Genomic DNA, 19,211 nt, shown 5'->3' on the forward strand with positions numbered 1-19,211 from the left:
AAAAGACACCCTCAATTTCAAGTTACAGACTCCTCACTTGATCCAATACTATTTTCACTTACTGTACAAGTCATTCTTAGTTAACTCTTTCTTTAAAATAACCTTACCTCAATTTCTCGTTCCATCTACACCAGGGGACTATTTTAACCCAAGAGCTACTTTTCGCTGTCATGCGATCGACCAAAACAGCCTCACGATCGACTGGTTGATCGACCGGTCGATTGCGATCGACACATTGAGCATCCTTAATCTACACTATGGTAAAGTAATTAAAACATGCTCCTAAACTTCTCGCCTTACTGCCTTTCCACCTGGCCTCTTGGAGACAATATATTAACCTTTCTCCATATCATCATATCAGCAATCAACTCCCAAGCTTCTCATGTCAAAATTCATATTTTAAACTCTCGGCTCTGTGCTTTCCTCTTCTCTTTCTGACAAAGAACCGTTTTTCCACCTGTCTTTCGTCTTTGACCCACAGAAGCTGAAGTCAATAGGTTGACTGCCAACTCTCAAGATTTTCCAGTCATAGTCCCAACATTCAAAGTTCTCACATTCAATTCTAGACTATACTTTCCTTTTCTCTTTCTGCCTAAGAATCTGCTTCCCACGTCTTTCCTTCATCTTTGACCCACAGCAGCTGAATTTCCACTGGCACTCTCCAGGTTAACGGTGACAGGGGTGAGCTTTGTTCATCCAGGCCATGGCCAATCCGGTATGGAATTCTTTAGATGAAGGCTTATATTTATTTGGCAAACTTTTAAGCTTAATGCCCATCCTGATGCAACTCTCTGCATTTATCCGGATTTAGAACCAGGCTACAGTTTGGAATGGCTTGTGCCCTCCAAAGGGTTGCATTAAATCTAACACTTAAACAAATATAATTAAATAATTCTAAAATAGTCAATTTTTCTTTCCATCTTCTATTTGGTTTATTTATTAATTTAATTTAAGATGAGCAGAGGACACTAAAGTTGTCAGTTTCAACTTTTTCCAGAAAAACTTAACCAATATGCTGTAGGGATTTGGTCAATGATGTTGTTGCGTATTTCAGAAAGTCAGTCGCAGAGAGCAAACATTACCATTTACAGTAGATGTGCAGAGAACTTCACCTGCTGTTTTTTATTGGTGGGCTGTGCAGGGGAATTGTCATCGACTAAATGTCTCCCTCTGGGGTGACACATTGAACTATACTGTCAGTACATACATTAACTAAATGTATTCCCAATGGTACTTATCATTCAAGGATGGTTATTGCAAAGTGCCCCAAATGGTATTTGTAAAATGAGTCATTTTTGGTTGTTGTCAAAAAATGGCAGGGTAGAATAAACCAATTCTTGCTCATAGGCAGTTTGGTTTCACATGTGTTCAAAACCTAATCACACATATGATATAACCAAATAAACAAAGACAATGCAATTTGTGTGGTAAATTGCATCTTTGGTCATGGGAAAAAAGACAAATTGGTCCCTAGGTGCACAACAGACCAACATTTGCTTAATTGTTCCACAATTTAGAATTCAACAAAAGGAAGCTTTGAAGTGTCCATGTAGTGTAGATACATTGGACGTGTTTCGGGGCAAATATTTGCGTGACTCATTGTGGTGGGAGAAACACTTCTGCTGTGATGAATAAGTCACACACAATAAAAAATTAACAACACGATTGAGTTTGTTTCATTTTATTTGGCCTTTTTTAATTTGCTTTATTGACTTTTTGTCTTTTGCATGGTTTTAGGCAAATCCTATTTGTGCGAGAGTGTTAATGACCTCTTTAGATGGTAAAACATAGTGAAAAGAGGGGTGCCCTAATTATTCATGTAATTACAACATCGGATAGAAGTTAATGTTTGAAATATTGAAGATCGTGGACTTCAGGAGGCATCCTTACCCACAACTGCACCTCTCGTTCTCCAACTGACCTGTGTCAACCATCGAGCCTTTCATGTTCCTGGGAATTGCATTCTCTTGACCTAAACTGGGAGACCAACATCCACCCAATGGTTAAAAAGGCCCAGCAGAGGATGTACTTCCTGCGATTTCTATGGAAGCACAATGTTTCACAGGAGCTGTTGAGGCAATTCTACACAGCAGTCCAGGGACAATTTAGAGTCTCCAATTAAGGCATATTTTGGGATGTGAGAGGAAACGAGAGTGCCCGTAGCAAACCCACGCGGGCATTGGGAGAACATGCAAACTCCATACAGGCGCAAATGGAATCAAATATTGCCAAAATCAATTCACAAGTTTGTGGAAGGTGTTGCATGCATCAAGCGAAAGAAAGCTCATGTTGACAAGCACAACAGTGCGCAGGCACATAAGGAGACAGCAAATTTGGATCTAATTCTGCGATATTATCTGAAATTAACCAAACTACCCCCATGGGATGGGCATTGAGCCATGTCGAACAGCGAGAATCTTAATTGAAGACACTGTATTTCTCATTTGGGACCAATGTGTTTAATGCCACTTTGAAATAAAGTGAAAAAAGTAAGCAGTCATACTATGTTCTATAATTCTTCATAAAATAGCTGAAAACTTACTATTTTGTGGTATATCGTTATTAGGGATCGCAAAAAAACGCTTAGTTTCATAATCAGTTTTAACCGAACACCTGTAGCAAAAACCGATGAACCGGTTTTAAAATCGGTACCATCGATCGTTAATTTACTGTGCGATAATGGGGTAGTTTGTATACAAAATTGATAAACAAGCTTGTTGAATGTGGCTTTCAACAACGCACTCGTGTAAGTAAAATTTTTGTTCTTTTTTTTTGTAAAAATGTTTTAATGTTAACATTCTTTTTTCGGACTTTCAGAAAGGGCATGAAAGTATACCAACAGGGAACACCTTGCCAGGGTTGGCGGTAATCCGAGGGCGTCCAATTCTTGAGGGGTATTTCCAGCCCACGTCCAACATTCACTGTTTGAAATTTGAATGTTGTTACAGATAATAAATTGATCTCTCATGTTCTTTATTTCTTACAGTACAAGTATGTCTCGTACCAGAATACCAGCAGTATATAATCGTAAATTTGTAATAGCACACATACTATTATAAATGATTGCTTAACAAAGTTTATCAATCATTTCAATCATCAATAACTTTCCCAAAAATAGCCCCAAAAAAATTAACACACATGGCCTCATACATTTAGAACATTTGTATATAATGCGAATACAAAATATTTTGCATGTTACAGTAGCACACTCACCGATCACCATTGCCCTCCTCGGCATGTCCCCTGAGGTGGAGGGAGCGCCGTACAGAAAAAATATACACAGTAGAAAAATTTAAACGTTTGACAAAACAAAGTCAGTTGAAAAATTGTAATGTATGGTACATTAAGTTCTGAGAATTATCATACGGATTACTCTACACAGAACAGTTAACAAACAAAATGAGCTATTTAAGGCTTGTTGGATTTCTTAAAGTAGTCTTTAAGAAAGCACATAACGTGTAAGGTTTTCCCTGACAGTCTTGCTCTTGATTTTGTGGCAAACTGTCCTGCGATTGAAAAGGCCCGTTTGGACTGCACACTGGTCGGTTTAAATGTTAACAAGGCATTAAAGAGACATTCGAGGATAGGACTTCTGGTCAAACTAGACTCGTAAGCCTTGAATTCTTTGGACATGTCCACTTTAGTGTCACGTTTTGGCTGGGCAGCCTGGGTCTTCATTTGTTGCATGGCAGCCGTATATTCCTGCAACAACCTGGAATATGACACAGGTGACTCATCCTTCACTGCAGAATCGGCGCTGACAGCGGCTGTGTCCTCCTGAGATGCGGGGCCCTCTGCATCGGAGTCAAGTACTTCAGGAAACAGCCTCCTGTACAGGGCCTCGGCACATCTCTTCAAGTTCTGCTTCGAGACTGGGGTTCCAAAGACTGGATCCGTTTTTGCGACGGTGGGGTTGTGTAAATACCGGAGTAGTGCAACCGCCGGTTTGACGCCGGCATTTGTACCGTTCAAGCAATTGGGCATGAATCTGTATAGAGAGGGGGTTTTTCAATCCGTCCAGTTTTTCCAACAGGAAAACCATTGAGGTTTCTGCTTGAAGTAAGTCCATGTCATCGGCACTGATGGCTTTCAAAATCCTTTCAACTGGCCGTAGAGTGTCTACAATAGTTTGCAGAATATCCCATTCCTCTTGAGACACATATTCTGGGACGAGAACAGCCCTCAAAGCATTTGGTATGCAGGATTTTAACAGCACAAATCTTGCCACCATGTAAAACATGCTATTCCATCGGGTTCTACAGTCAAGTAACAGCTTTAATTCTTTCTGAAATTTTGCTTTGACAAAGTCTTGTAACTTATCATTTTTCAATGGCGATTTTCGAAAGATGCAACATATTTTTCTGACCTTGTCAATGGTTGCTCTGTACTCAAAGACCAACGGCATGTACATCTCTACAACTTCTGAATCCCCCTCCCCCTCAGACTCCTCATCAGCATTCCCCTCAGATTCGGAATCAGGGCTATCAGACTCAAGGTCATTGGGTTGTAGAAGTCTGGTTTCGTGTTCATTTACTTTGTGCAAAACATCGCAAACAGCAAGGTGCATACAATGGGCAATGCATTGTTGATGGTCGGGGGTAACCTCACGTCCAAACTTGACAATGACAGCTCCACCGTCCGTGGTGCAGCCCAGATGTCCTTCTGGACGTCGAGTCCAAAGTCTGACAAATGTTTCCAAACAGTCTGGGCGGCTTTGTTAGCGTCAAGGGATTCCTCTATGTGGACGAATCCTAAGGACCAATGTTCGTTTGTTTTGAATTGCGGTGTACTCATCCAGCGTGATGGAATACCTATGACCGTTTTGTGTTTTGCTATTGAAATATTTCGTGAGTTCATTTTTTTTTGGTTTAAAAGAATTAATACCGCATCGGCTTAACAGTGTTTCCACATGAGGGGAGAGGTTTGTCGTAATGATCTTCTTGAGCCCGAAGATTTCTCTGAATAAATTCAGAATTAGCAATTGCATTCAATGAGAAGCCATCCACAGCTGCTAACTTTGAGACTTCTTCGGTCATTGATTTTTTTCAGTAGATATTTATCAATACTATACGCACCCTCAACTCTTGCAACTTTTGAGTCTTTATCATCACACAACTTCAAGCTGTGTACCTTCTCGACATGAGCAGCCATGGAGGACGTCGATCCCCCTGCACATTTGATAAGGTTTTTACATAAATTGCACTCACTTTCATCTTTCGATTCTTTACTTGTTGTAAAGTACTCCCATACTTTGGAGCGTTTCCTGATGCCATATTTGATGTTTCTTTGATTTAACTGAATGTTCTTTTGAACTTTACTCGAACAGTGAAACTTGAAAAAATTGGAAATGATATTGAAAAAATAGCGCAATGTGGAATACCGGAACCGGAAGAAATTTTGGGAAATTTTAACCGATTTCAAAAGTCCTATTATGGTTTCGGTTTTAAAAAATCAAAAACGGGTTATAACCGATTAATTGTAACCGTTTGCGATCCCTAATCGTTATCCATCCACCCATCTTCTACTGCAGGGGTCAGGAACATTTTGGGCTGAGAGAGCCATAAATGCCAAATATTTTAAAACGTAATTTCAAAAGTACGAAGCCCCTAAAGGGACATTGAAAAAAAAAACGTATTGAAAAAAACAAACTTACTTGTTTTTCTCATTGTAATGAGTAACTTACTCATTGCAATGAGTAACTTGCTCATTACAATGAAAAATTTACTAATTGTAATGAGTAACTTACTCATTACAATGAGAAAAACAAGTACGTTTTTTTTTTTTTCAATACATTTTTTTTTCAATGTCCCTTTAGGGGCTCCGCACAAAAGAGCCATGCAATATTTTAAAAGCTAAATACAAGTGTATTTGCGCATTTTTGTATTTTGAGTACAATCTTCTTCTTTTCCTTTCGGCTTGTCCCGTTATGGGTCGCCACAGCAGTGTTTGTCCATCTCAGCCTATTTCGTGCATCTTCCTCTCTATCACCAACTGTCCTCATATGTTCCCTCACAACATCCATCAACATTTTCTTTGGTCTTCCTCTCGTTCTTTTGCCTGGCAACTCCATCCTAAGCACTCTTCTACCAATATACTCACTCTCTCATCTCTGGACATGTCCAAACCATTGAAGTCTACTCTCTCGAACCTTGTCTCTAAAACATTTGCTTGTCTCTTATATCTAATCGTAGCCACCTGCTCACAAACATCTCAACCAAAACATCTTCATTTCTGCCACCTCCAGTTCTGCTTGCTGTTTTTTCTTCAGTGCCACCATCTCTAACCCGTACATCGTGGCCGACCTCATGACTGTTTTATAAACTTTGCCCTTCATCTTAGCAGAGACTCTTCGGTAACATAACACACCAGATATCTTCCGCCAGCTGTTCCAACCTGTTTGGACCCGTTTTTTCACTTCCTTAACACACTCACCATTGCTCTTGATTGTTGACCCCAAGTATTTGAAGACGTCTACCCTCGCTATCTCTTCTCCCTTTAGCCGCATTCTTTCCCCTCCAACCCTCTCAATCATGCACAAGTATTCTGTTTTACTTCAGCTAATCTTCATTCCTCTCCTTTCCAGTGCATGCCTCCATCTTTCTAATTTTTAATATTATCATAATATAATAATAGATAAAAACCCAATCATATATATATATATATATATATATATATATATATATATATATATATATATAATTTTTTCCCTAATATAATAATTATAACATATTTCTCCACCACACCAGACTTCCACATGTAGTACCACAGTTCCTCTCTTGGTACTCTGTCATAGGCTTTTTCTAGATCCATCAAGACACAATGTAACTCCTTCTGACATTCTCTGTACTTTTCAATTAGCATCCTCAAAGCAAATAATGCATCTGTGGTACTCTTTCTAAGCATGAAACCATAATGTTGCTCGCAGATATTGACTTCAGACCTGAGCCTACCCTCCACTACTCTTTCCCACAACGTCATTGTGTGGCTCATCAACTTTATTCCTCTATAGTATCCACAACTCTGCATGTCCCCTTTGTTCTTAAAAATGGGAACTCTGACACTTTTCCTCCTTCTTTTCCTGTGTGCCATATTTACCCATCACTTCTTTATCGCCCTGTTTCCTTCACCAACATGTCCATTACAATCTGCACCAATCACAACTCTCTCTCTGTCTGGGATGCACAGAACTACTTCGTCTAGTTCCTTCAAGAAATTCTCTTTCAACTCTCGGTCACATCCTACCTGTGGGCCATAGCTGCTAATAACATTATACATAACAACCTCAATTTCAAATTTCAGCCTCATCACTCTATGTGATACTCTTTTCACCTCCAAGACATTTTTTTTTTACTTTTATTTTTTACTTTTAGCATATAATAAGTCTCTGAATTATTTTAAATAACATTGTCATGATGTTTCCAACCAATGATGACAAAATTACTTCTTACTATTAATACAACTTCTGGTGCTGCCCGGTTTTGCTCATGGCTTTATAGTCTGTTTCATACATCGTGAGATTAAACTTCATGCAGGCATTGAGATTTCTATCCGTTAATCATGAACATACGATTGTGAACAGTTCTTGCCGACAGAGGCATGTCTTTTACTTGTTTGATTATCTTGTCTTTATCGAAAAAGTTTATTGGCAACATCAAGTACAAATGCTTTGGCATACTCCCCATCTGTGAATGGCTTTCCATTTCTCACAATTGCTGAAGTGCCAGAAAAGCTATTTGAATTCCATTCACTTTGTTGGGTCCAAACGTCGATTTTAGCATAGTGGCGTTTTATATTTAAGCATTTCATCATTGCAATTTTGCCAATACAAATTAAACACACACGGAACTTTCTCTCTCCACAAAGGCTGTCCAGTCTTGTCAAAAACTGCAGAACTCCTCATCTTTTTTTCTTTGAGCAATCGTTGTCAAAAGGAAGAGGATCAAACGGCTTCTACAAGTCCACGAAACACAAGGAGACTGGTTGGGTGAATCTGCTGAGGGTGTAGAGCTGGTCCATTGTTCCACGGCCAGGACAAAAACATCATTGCTCCTCCTGAATCTGAGATTCGACTTCCTGATGGACCCTCCTCTCCAGCATCCTTGAATATACCTTTACCAGGGAAGCTGAGGAGTGTGATCCCTGTAGTTGGAACACAACATCCGGTCCACATTCTTACAAAGGGGGAACATCACCCCAGTCTGCCAACTACCCCCCCCCCCCCCGTGTCCCTGTGATGTTGCAGGGGCGTGTCAACAACGATAGCTCCACAACATCCAGAACCTTATGAATGATGGGCGAATCTCATCCACTCCAGGGCCGTGCCACCCTGGAGCTTTTTCACGACCTCAGTGACTTCAACCTCAAAGAAAGGAGAGTCTCACTCGGAGATCCTAGACTCTGCTTCATCATGAGAAGGCATGTCCGTGGAATTAAGGAGGCCCTCGAAGTATTCTCCCCACCGACTTACAACATGCCGAGTTGAGGTCAGCAGCGCCCCGTCCTTACTATACTGTGTTGATGGAGCATTGCTTCCCCCTCCCAAGACGCCGGACGGTGGACCAGAATTTCCTCGAATCCATCTTGAAGTCATTCTCTGTGGCATCACTGAACTCCTCCCACGCCCGTGATTTTGCCTCAGCAACCACCAAAGCTGCACTCCACCTGGCCAGCCAATACCTATCAGCTGCACCACAGGCCAAAAAGGCCCAATAGGACTCCTTGACCTGTGTCCGGGCAATGGTATCCTGAATCCATTTGTGTATACCATCATGGCGGTCTTTTGGTCACACTTTCTCTGGTCCCTCACCTAGAAACTCTTTGCCATGGGTGACCCTGCCAGGGGTGTGAAGCGGCAAACAACTTAGCTCGTAGGATCATTGAGACACAGAAATCCCTCCACCATGATAAGGTGACGCCTCAAGGAGGGGTATACCTTGGCTCTTATGTGGCTGTGTGGCCATATGGTTAGCACATCCACTTCACAGTTCTGAGGTTTGGGTTTCCAGGGTATCGCCTACCTGCGTGGGGTTTGCAAGTTCTCCTCGTGATTGCATCTTTTATTTCCTCGTACTCTGGCTATCATCCAAATTCCCCAAATTTGTTTCTTAGATTAATTGTAAACTCTAAATTGTCCTTAGTTTTGAGGAGAGGTAAGCTGAATCATTGCTTTGCAAGTCACAAGTAAGTCTCAACTCTTTGCCCTCCAGACTCTTGTCAAGTTTCAAGACATCCAAGTCCCGAGTCAGGTTGCAAGTTCTACACTTTGAGTTTCATCCTTTAGAATCATTTTACTATCCTTTTATTTTCTATACTACTTATCATCACTAAGGTGATGGGCATGCTGGAGCCTATCCGAGCTGACTCTGGGCGAGAGGTGGGGTCCATCCTCAATTGGTCACCAGACAATTGCAGTTGTAAATATAGGTGAACAACCATTCATTCTCAGAGTCACACCTACAGCAATTTAGAGCTTTAAATTAACCTGCCATGCATGCTTTTGCGATGTGGGAGGAAACTGGACTACCAAGTGAAAACCCATACAGGCACAGGGAGAACATGCAACCTCCACACAGTCGAGGCCGGATTTGAACTTGGGTCCTCAGAATTGTGAGGTAGATGTGCGAAATAGTCTGCTACCGGGCTGGTCACTTTACCAACAAAATAAAAAATATATTTGGAGATACATAATATAAATATTTAACATAGATAGATTTTATACTCGGCACAGTACTAAACTGGTTAGCTGCACATCCGTCTCAGATTTGTGATGCACTTTCCGTATAAATGAGTGTTCAGTTTTTACAAACAGGCGATCGAAAAGTACATTTTGGTCAATGGCCATGCATTCAAAAGAGAAATAAATGCTAAATGGACTTTCCAGAATGTTTGCTTCAATGTTTATAAAATAACTTAAAAAATGCCTTCAAGCAATATGTATTAACAATAGACCCTGCTTCAAAACGCAGATCCTGCTACATTACTTCAACAGTTTTGGATAATCCGAATAATTAAAGTTTTGTTTTTGTTTACCCACTAGGGTAAACAACTTGAAATGTTACTTAAAAATGTTTTTTTTTGTATTAAATGCAGTAATGCTAATGGACATTGACACATCCTCACTGATATTAGTTGATCTTCACACATGGCAAAATCCTAAACAAGACCATTCATTCTTCATGCTATCGTGTTGGAATTATTTTCTGCAATGTCAACGTGATGCTTAACTTTATTCTCGTGCATCTTCTTTTAGGTCATTTCCAAGAGCAAAAACTTGAACATCTCCACAAACCAACCTGCAGATATAGGTGAGTCCCAAACACTGTCTTGACTGAATTTACAGTCTTGAATGTTGTTCGATGAGAAGTGGAAAAACTTGACTTGACCGACTCTGAAAAAGGAATGCAAAAAATATGTAGAGTATTATATTGGAGTGAATTATCTGGGCTTGTCATTTGCAGTTTTAAGAAAATTTACCTTTTACAATTACCTGAATTCTTGTGTAATTTGGTCTGATACTGCCAGCTAAGATGGTGACAAATTTTTGTTATTAGGGTTAATTAAATTATTCTTACTCTTTGCAGATTTTCAACACTTAACTTCAAACATATGTTTGTATTTGGAAACAAAAAAAATATTACTCCTTTTGCAACTTTAAGAAATCATTGGTATCATTTTCTTCATTACATTTCCAAATTTATAGTTTCCACTGACGTCACCACAGTCCCTTATTCCAATCGGATAAATTAAGGATAGAAAAAAACATCACGCTTCTTCTATCACCTGTGTTCTCTGACCTCTATGACACACAAGCTGGCGTAATTGGAAACCTATCCATTCAATATAAGATAATTTGTTACGACGTATGTGGGTAAATTGAGTCATCCACAAAACACGTATATAGACAAGACCTTAACTAAAGAAAAATCTTGCCTCCAAATGGACAAGAAGCAAAACCGTTGTAAGCATTTAGAAGCACTGCCTAGCTGCAGCTTAATGACGGGGCATACTTCAGGTTCTGAGAATTTACCAATGACGTACAATAAAAACTAGACAGTGCACTCTGCATCCAACATTGGTTCAACCATGGTCAACAATCTCTGACTTACGGTCAGGGCAAAAACCATGGTAAACGATACACACATTATGGAAAATGATGCAATAAATCCATTTACTTGGGATGTTTTGGATCCCTAAAGACATTTGCAGAATGCCCAGGAAGGTTTAAAAGATACATTGACACATACATATATATAATAGGAGGTACAGACCTTTATAATATTGTAATGATATATTTTCCATATTCCTAATTAACTAACTACTTAGCTAACAGCGCAAAAAGAATTAACCATATTAACACCAAAAAAAGCTAAACCTAACGTATTCCAATATATGTTTCACAATGTACAATTGTATGGATATCAAAGGATGTCAACTTTCACGTGTATTGGAATTTACGATGACATTGTTGCAAGCCAGAGCAGCATAGATAGATTTAGAATATTAAGCAGCTCAATAAAAATTCAACGATTAAAAGTTATTCTTGCACTAAATGCAAAATTTCACAATTGTATGTTGAGTGGTGGCACGGTGAAGCAGCTGGAGAGCATTGGCCTCACAGTTCTCAGGACCCGGGTTCGATCCCAGCGCTCCCTGTGTGGAGTTTGCATGTTCTCCTCGTGCCTGCGTGGGTTTTCTAAAGACACTACGGTTTCCTCCCACATCTCAAAAACATACATTGGACACTCTAAATTGCCCCTCGGTATGATTGTGAGTGCGGATGTTGGTCTCTATGTCCCCTGCAATTGGCTGGCGACCAGTTCAGGGTGTACCCTGCTTCCTGCCCGTTGACAACTGGGATAGGCTCCAGAGCTCCTTGTGAGGATAAACGGCAAAGAAAATTGATGGATGGATGTGTTGAGTTAGCCTAACCTTGAACTTGTAACATACAGTAGATTGGTCTTCAAATCTTTCAAGCAAAAGTACTGCTGTTTATTTGTTTTCTTGCTTTTATGTTTGTACATAACTTCAGCATTGCACAATATTTTGTATTTCAATGCAAACAATACCAAGCTAACCGCTGTTCATCATAGTCTTAAACTGTCCATCCATCCTTTTTCTGAGCCACTTATCCATTGCGGGAGTACTGGAGCAAATCACAACTGTTATCGGGTAGGAGGCAGGGGTACACCCTAAACTGGTTGCCAGCGAATCGCAGGGCACATGGAGAAAGACAAAAGTCGCACCTAGGGGCAATTTAGAGTCTCAAATTAGTGCATGTTTTTTGGGATGTGTGAGGAAACCAGAGTGCCCGGAGAAAACCCACACAGGCACAGAAAGAACACGCAAACTCGCCACAGGCTGGGCCGGGATTCAAACCCTGGTCCTCAGTACTGTGAGGCCAGTGTTCTCCAGCTGTTCCATTGTACGAACTAGTCTGAATGTTTTTTCTCTCAATACAACTGATAGTGGCCTATCAGAGATATTAACGTGTCTCTCTGATCTCAATTCATTTTTTACAGGTTTTCATGCAATGTAGCGGCCAAATATCTACTTCATTTTTGCATCGCTATATGCATATCAGTTTTTACCTCACCTGTATATTACATGACATAGAGTAAATGATGCAAAGATCCATGGCTTGGATTTAGAGCAGTCTGCAGTGATGTGATGTAAGGGGATTGAAATGACAGATCCAATAATCCCGATTTCTCTGTCATCCCAGGATTGGTGCGTTTGTTGGCTCATTTGAGTGAGACAGACCTTATGAGGCCTTTAACATGCTTATCCCATGTCCTCTCTATCCCCATTGACCTCTGGACCCATCGCTTGCGATTGTGAAATCAAAGTTAGGGTTGGATGATGAAGGCTGATGTTATATATGTGTTGGCTGGTATCTTCGTCTTTGATTTAGTTCCTCTCAGAATTGACCTTTGACAAGATGAAAAAGGCATGATATTTTTCTCAGTGGGGATTTATTTTTCCTCATTGAAAATGAGACCCCCTCCTTGAGGCATCACCTTATCTTAAAGAAGAAGTTTGTGTGTCCCGATGATCGTAGGAGCTAAGTTATCTGGGACTTCAAGCCCCTGGTTGGCTCACCCATGACAAACAGATTCCAGGTGAGGTGAGGTACTGGCTGGCCAGGCAGAGTGCAGCTTTGGTGGTTGGTGAGGCAATAACCTGGGCCTGAGAGGCGTTCTGCGAGGCCATCGAGAACGACTTCAAAACGGCTTAGAGGAAATTGTGGTCCACCATCCAGCGTCTCAAGAGGGGGAAGCAATGCACCATTAGCACTGTGTACAGTTAGGATGAGGTGCTGTTGGCCTCGACTCGACATTGTGAGGCTCTGGATGTTGTGATGCTGTCCTGGTTGACACACATCTGCAACATCGCCTGGACATTGGGGACAGTGCCTATGGATTGGCATACTGAGGTGGTGGTCTCCCTTTAAAAGAATGGGGACCCGAGAGTCTGTTCCAATTTTAGGGGAATCACACTGCTCAGCCTCCCTGGGTGCTGGGGAGGAGGGTCCATTGGGAAGTTGAATTTCAGATTCAGGAGGCGCGATGTGGTTTTTGTCCTGGCCGAGGAACAGTGGACCAGCTCTACACCCTAGGCAGGATCCTCAAGGGTGCACGGGAGTCTACATGTGTTTTTTGAACTTGGAGAAGGCGTTCTCCCATGTTCCTAGGGGACTCCTCTGGGGTATTCTTCGGGAGTATGGGGTACCGAACTCCCTGATACGGGCTGTTCGGTCCCTCTATGACCAGTGTCACAGTTAGATCTAGATTGCCGGCAGCAAAATCAAAGTCATTTCCGGTGAGAGTTTGACTCGGCCAAGTATGCTCTTTGTCACATTTACGGACGGAATCTCTTGGCACAGCCGAGGCATTGAGGGTGTCCAGTTTGGTAGCCTCAGCTTTGCATCTCTGCTCTTTGCAGATGATGTGATTTGGAATTAGACTATATTGATGCTGCTAACATCACATGCCTCTTTGTATATGGACATTTAGTGTCATCAAAATGAATCAGCTTTACAACTATTTGTCATTGGATAGTTTTCCTGTTCATGCTTGATATGCATCCTTTTTAGCACAACTTAATACACCAACCTGTCTGTTCAACACTGGTACGAACAACAGTAAGTCCAGTCAAGCGGCTATTACTTTTATTTTGAAACAATGCTGTAATCATAGCACGATTTGACATGAATCATCATCAAAACAGTAGGCACAGACAATCTTTCTGTCTTGCGCAGTTTCCACTGAGCATTGTTAGGGAAATTTCCTTAAAGAACTTTTGAAATAGCTTTGAATCACACATTACATTACAGAACTGCCTCCTATGTCAAAGTGCACTTACTTGAAGCTGTGATGACTATTTTTATGTTTTCTCCAAGCTTACATCTGGAAAGATTCCCCAACCTCATTAGCATACCTTGAAGTTGATATTATGGGACTTCCTGTTAGCTTTTTTTGTGTATGTCTCAAAAGCAAATGCACTTGGGGGACCTTTTCAGATTACACAACATAACACAGCACATGAAAAGACGTGTTTTCATGTTTAAATGCATTTGACTGAAGTTGGTGGTCGATAGAAAAATAAAAACATACAACGTGCAGTACTGCCTTCCAAATGTGCTGTTTGTAAAAGTATATGGGGGGGGGGGGTGATTTCAGTCCCCTTTCTTAGTCTGTGTGTTTCCGATGGGTTCAGTAAAGCATGAACAATGCTTTAGGTGTTTCAACTCCTGCTTAACCCACCATTGCTTCACAAGGACTGACGTGACAGAGTCACACAATGACACACACACATACACACACGCACGCACACACATACACTCTGCACTCGCAGTGCATTTGGATCCAACAGTGAAAGACACTGTTAAGATATTAACACACACATCAAGCAGGTCTAAATTTGTAATTTCCCTGAATACACATCCACAAAAATGAGGGAAAAAAACCCATCAGCAACAATGAAAAGGACTGATAAACAAAACCAAGCTCTTTGTGTCCATCTGTCACTTGTATGGTGCTGCTCCTGTGGGCACTTGAGCTGTCACTGTCTGCACAATTGCTCCTTTGCATGTCAGCTGGCCAGTGGTGATAATGACACGAAAAGAAAAAAATAAACAATACTTGTATTTACTCTTCATCTAAGGATGAGGAGACAATCACAGGTTTCAGTGCAGTCATGTTGTTGTGATGCAGAGAACTGAAATGTTTAACCCAATTTTGTTTATCAGAGGCAAACAGGAGAAGCCAGAGGGAACCTGTAAAGTGTGGTCTGACTATTCTCTCACAACTCTACCCAGAATGAAGGTTATGTTGCCTGCATGAATTTTGAATATAATAAGAAATGCATTCCTAGTGGGGTTTGCTTACGTGAAAGTATATATTGATTGTGACATGTGAAGTGATTAATATTTTCTCTCAGGGTTCTCCAGAGAGACACAACACAGACCTTTTGGCCATCACCATACAACATTAGCTTGCTGAGGTTACTTGCTCATTATTTCTGTTAACTACACAAAGAGATTTTTGCCTTTTCACAAACTATAAGCACAACCGCCATCTCCTAATTGGATGAATATTATTGGTAGATTTCATGAAATTTTCTCCACTTGAAAAACTAGGAGGGACCCCCTGGTTGTACTGTAGTCTGATAAGTGAAATTGACTTTTGGGGAATAGTGTTTGTAGTTCAGAGCGTTTTCCTGTCAAGATAGAATTACGAGGCAATTGCAGAATGTCCCTTCTCTCTGGTCATTAACCAGAGGTCACATAACCCAATAGTTTTGATCTTGAGTCAGGTAAGGACAGTGAAGGCCACGAACAAGTAACTGGGCTTGATTAAAGGCTGACACTGAATGATAATTATGGGCAAGGGAGGGATAGGTTTCTAGAGAAGTTTCAGTCAGGAAAATGCTTTCAAAAAGACCTGCAAAGATTTGGTGGAGCATTGTTTGGAGTAATTTAAACTGTGAGCTTCCCGCTGATCTTTGTGATAATTCACAGGGCAATATAACGTTGTAGTTATTAAATCCTCTGGTGTCTAGATCAAACTTTGTGTTTATGACAACAAGCTCAAATGAGAACACAAACAGGACAAATGAAACACCTTATTAATGTAAAATCTAAAATTCATAATCTTTTCCAAAATCACCTACCTGATGATGTTTCTGTAAAGTTCCAGATAGGTTAGATATATTGCTTCACATATTGTCTGAGGCATCATAGAGCCTGTATTGCATCCCAAATCCCCAAATTCCAAAGAGAAAAACCAAAGGACCCTTAAGACAAAACTGTACTAAACACTGGACTGGTCACTCATCACAGAATCAATCAAAGAGGATACTCAGCGAGAATTAATCTCCACAAACTGAGCTATATGAACAAGTATAGTACAATGCCTTTATCTCAGTCAATTTATTTTGTTTTGTTTTTCCAAGTCTAATCTAAAACTGAATTTAGAGCGGAGGTTTTAACATTCATTTCTGCTCGTGGACCCACTATCCTTTTTTGTATATACAGTAAATATATATTTACATCTGACTGCACATCTCCTGTAACAGATGTCTGTGCACTAACAAAAAGAAACCCTCCAAAAATTGGAAGAAAAAAATGAAGTAATCGGTTTTATTTACTATTGAAGCTATGATTAAAAGAAAATAATTCACTTTGTGTATTATGAAAGTTCAACCAGTGTCAGGCAAAAAGTTAGCCCAATTAAGTTTCAAAGCAATGGCACGGTGTCGCAGTTGTAAAGCGTTGGCCTCAGGCCTAAGGTCCAGGGTTCAATCCCGGACCTGCCTGTGTTGAGTTCGCATATTCTCCCTGTGGTTGCATGTGTTTTCTCCGGGCACTCCGGTTTCCTCCCACATCCCAAAAACATGCAACATTAATTGGATACTCTAAATTGCCTCTATGTGTGATTGGGAGTGCGCCTGTTTGCCTCCACATACCCTGCAATTGGCCTCCTGCCTGTTGACAGCTGAGATAGGCTCCAGCACTCCCCGTGACCATTGTGAGGATAAGTGGCTAAGAAAATTAAATCCTTTGGTCAAAATGCAATATCTCGGTCTGAGGTGAGGATATACTGTAAATTTAAATTAGAGTAAAGTAAAAAAAAAAAAATTAAATCACAAACTACGTTTTTTTTTGAAAATTTCAATTTGAAAAAGATTTAACATGGCAGCCATATTTTTTTTCACTTTACATAAACTGCATCCATTAATTTAAATTTTATGAAAAAACTCAGATACCTTTCCAACTGTCCCAGTTTCCTCCATAAAAGTTTTTTTTTTTTTGCATACCCAAACTGAATTGAATCATATAAAGTCACCCCAGCATGCATCTTTCTCTGGGGTCATTCAGCTCTGCATCTCTGTTTAACAGGCCTGATATTGAGCAAACATCCATTCATCCATTATCTAAGCCTTTCATCTGCACAAGGGTTGCAGGAGTGCTGGAGCCTATCCCAATTCCAGTATCTTTGAGCAGAAGCCGGAATACACCCTGAACTATTTGCCAGCCAACCACAGGGCACATATTGTATAAACAACCATTCGCACTCTTGATTCACACGTACGGGCAATTTTATAATCTTCAATTAACCTATCAGGCATGTTTTTGGGATGTGGGGAAACCAAAGTGCCGGATAAAATCCTCGCAGGCATGAAGAGAACATGCAAACTCCTCACAGGTTTTGAACCCCAGTCCTCAGAACTGTGAGGCAAACGCTCAAACCAGTTGCTCCACCGTAATGCTTGAGCAAACTTAATTGAATATTTCTTGTTTGTGTCCAAACTAGTACATCACATTGACATAATATTATTAATAGTACTTTTCAAAAGTTAGCAATGCATGTATTTTATAATCTATAATGGATGAACGGCAAGGCTGAAGGCTATGTTTTGATTGTTCCCATTGGTTTTAGTTTTGTCTATGTTGGAATTCTGTGCCTGGAATTCAATAACTATAACTAAATTGACGTGCAGGCCTGTTTTTTTGTAAATATTAAATATTATACGTCTATAATGCTTGGCATCTTTACCCATAATAAGGGGAGTTTACTCTTCAAAGTGCACATTGCAAGAGTCCAAATTTGCAAAAATAGTTTACATATAGCACAACGGCTCTATTTAAATGCTTAGTTTTAATTCTTTGGAAGCTCCTTTTTGATAATTGGCTTAGATCCTTTTCTGTGAGAGTGTGGTAAAAAAAAGAAAAACTGGAGTTGCTGTGGAAACGGTCAAAGTTGTAGTTGTGCTTGAGGTGGCAAGATGGACATTGCCATGCACAACGAGAGGGGATTTCTGTGGTACTGTGCCATTGCCGTTGCACACCAACTCTCTGGCCTCCTCCTCTTCCTGCCTCCTGCAATGCTCCCTTGTTGTCGTCTTGAAGTGCGTGGGAGGCTTTAAGGAGAACAAATACTGAATCTCAATGAGATTTTCTTTTCTAACGTTGTCTTTTTCTGTTACTGATCCTATTCTCAATGTACAAAAAGTAAAGACTGTCAGGATCCAGATAGTAAAGAAGTAGTGGCCATAAATTTAATTATCTAATCATAAATGGAACAAATATTAAATTTAAGTCTAAGAAATTAGTCTTCTCAACTAAACACAAATGATTCAGATTCGTTGGTTAACTTTTGTTTGGATGAAAAGCCGCTGTGGTTCAACATCAAAAATGTCTTTGAGAAAAACAACAATTTCAGAGTCTGAAATGGTATGTCACACATGAAGCAATAAGTCGCACCCCTCACCCCCATATCCTGCTATTTAATTTCAAAAACCTGCATTGGATAGCAATTACATGCATGGCTACAAAGTCACCCCACCTGGAACCCGTCATCTCATCATGGTGGAGGGGTTTGTGTGTCCAAATGATCCTGGGAGCTTCGTTTCTCGGGTTTAATGGTACTGGTGGGGTCACCCATCTCAAACAGGTCTGAGGTGAGGGACCAGACAAAAAGCCTCCCGAGTAAGGGTTGCTGGAGAGAAAAGTCCGTCAGGAAGTCAAATATTAGCCTCCTAGCCGACCTTCTGAACTGCTTGTTTGCACAGCCACCGGACAGACTGGGGTGGGGGTCTGTCCTCTCCTTCGGGCCCCCTTCCACCTGCCCCAGGTGTTTTTTTGTTTTATTTTGTCTGTGATCCGCGGCTTGGGAGGGGGTACTGTCAGGGGCATGGCCAGGCCACTGGCC

General features: G+C 40.6%; 1 protein-coding gene and 1 long non-coding RNA gene across 5 annotated transcripts in view; one reads left to right on the top strand and one right to left on the bottom strand.

The window, feature by feature from the left end:
* Window positions 1–2,842: 2,842 nt before the first annotated feature.
* LOC133498512 (uncharacterized) lies at window positions 2,843–18,960 on the bottom strand. The gene is made up of 3 exons (XR_009794336.1): window positions 18,846–18,960; window positions 10,293–10,387; window positions 2,843–2,921 (listed from the first exon to the last, which is right to left on the bottom strand). It is a non-coding gene; the product is annotated as an uncharacterized LOC133498512 (long non-coding RNA).
* apba2b (amyloid beta (A4) precursor protein-binding, family A, member 2b) overlaps window positions 18,854–19,211 on the top strand; it is a 35,478-nt gene continuing 35,120 nt past the window's right edge. For 2 of the 4 annotated variants that reach the window (XM_061815454.1, XM_061815461.1), the window contains exon 1: window positions 18,855–19,133. The gene's annotated coding sequence lies outside the window, so the exon portion shown is untranslated. Of the gene's footprint in view, window positions 19,134–19,211 lie in introns of all 4 variants that reach the window. The other 2 variants (XM_061815462.1, XM_061815458.1) reach the window with 2 other exon arrangements.

Source organism: Syngnathoides biaculeatus, chromosome 3 (assembly GCF_019802595.1).
Source record: "Syngnathoides biaculeatus isolate LvHL_M chromosome 3, ASM1980259v1, whole genome shotgun sequence".
NCBI classification, from domain to species: Eukaryota; Metazoa; Chordata; class Actinopteri; order Syngnathiformes; family Syngnathidae; genus Syngnathoides; species Syngnathoides biaculeatus.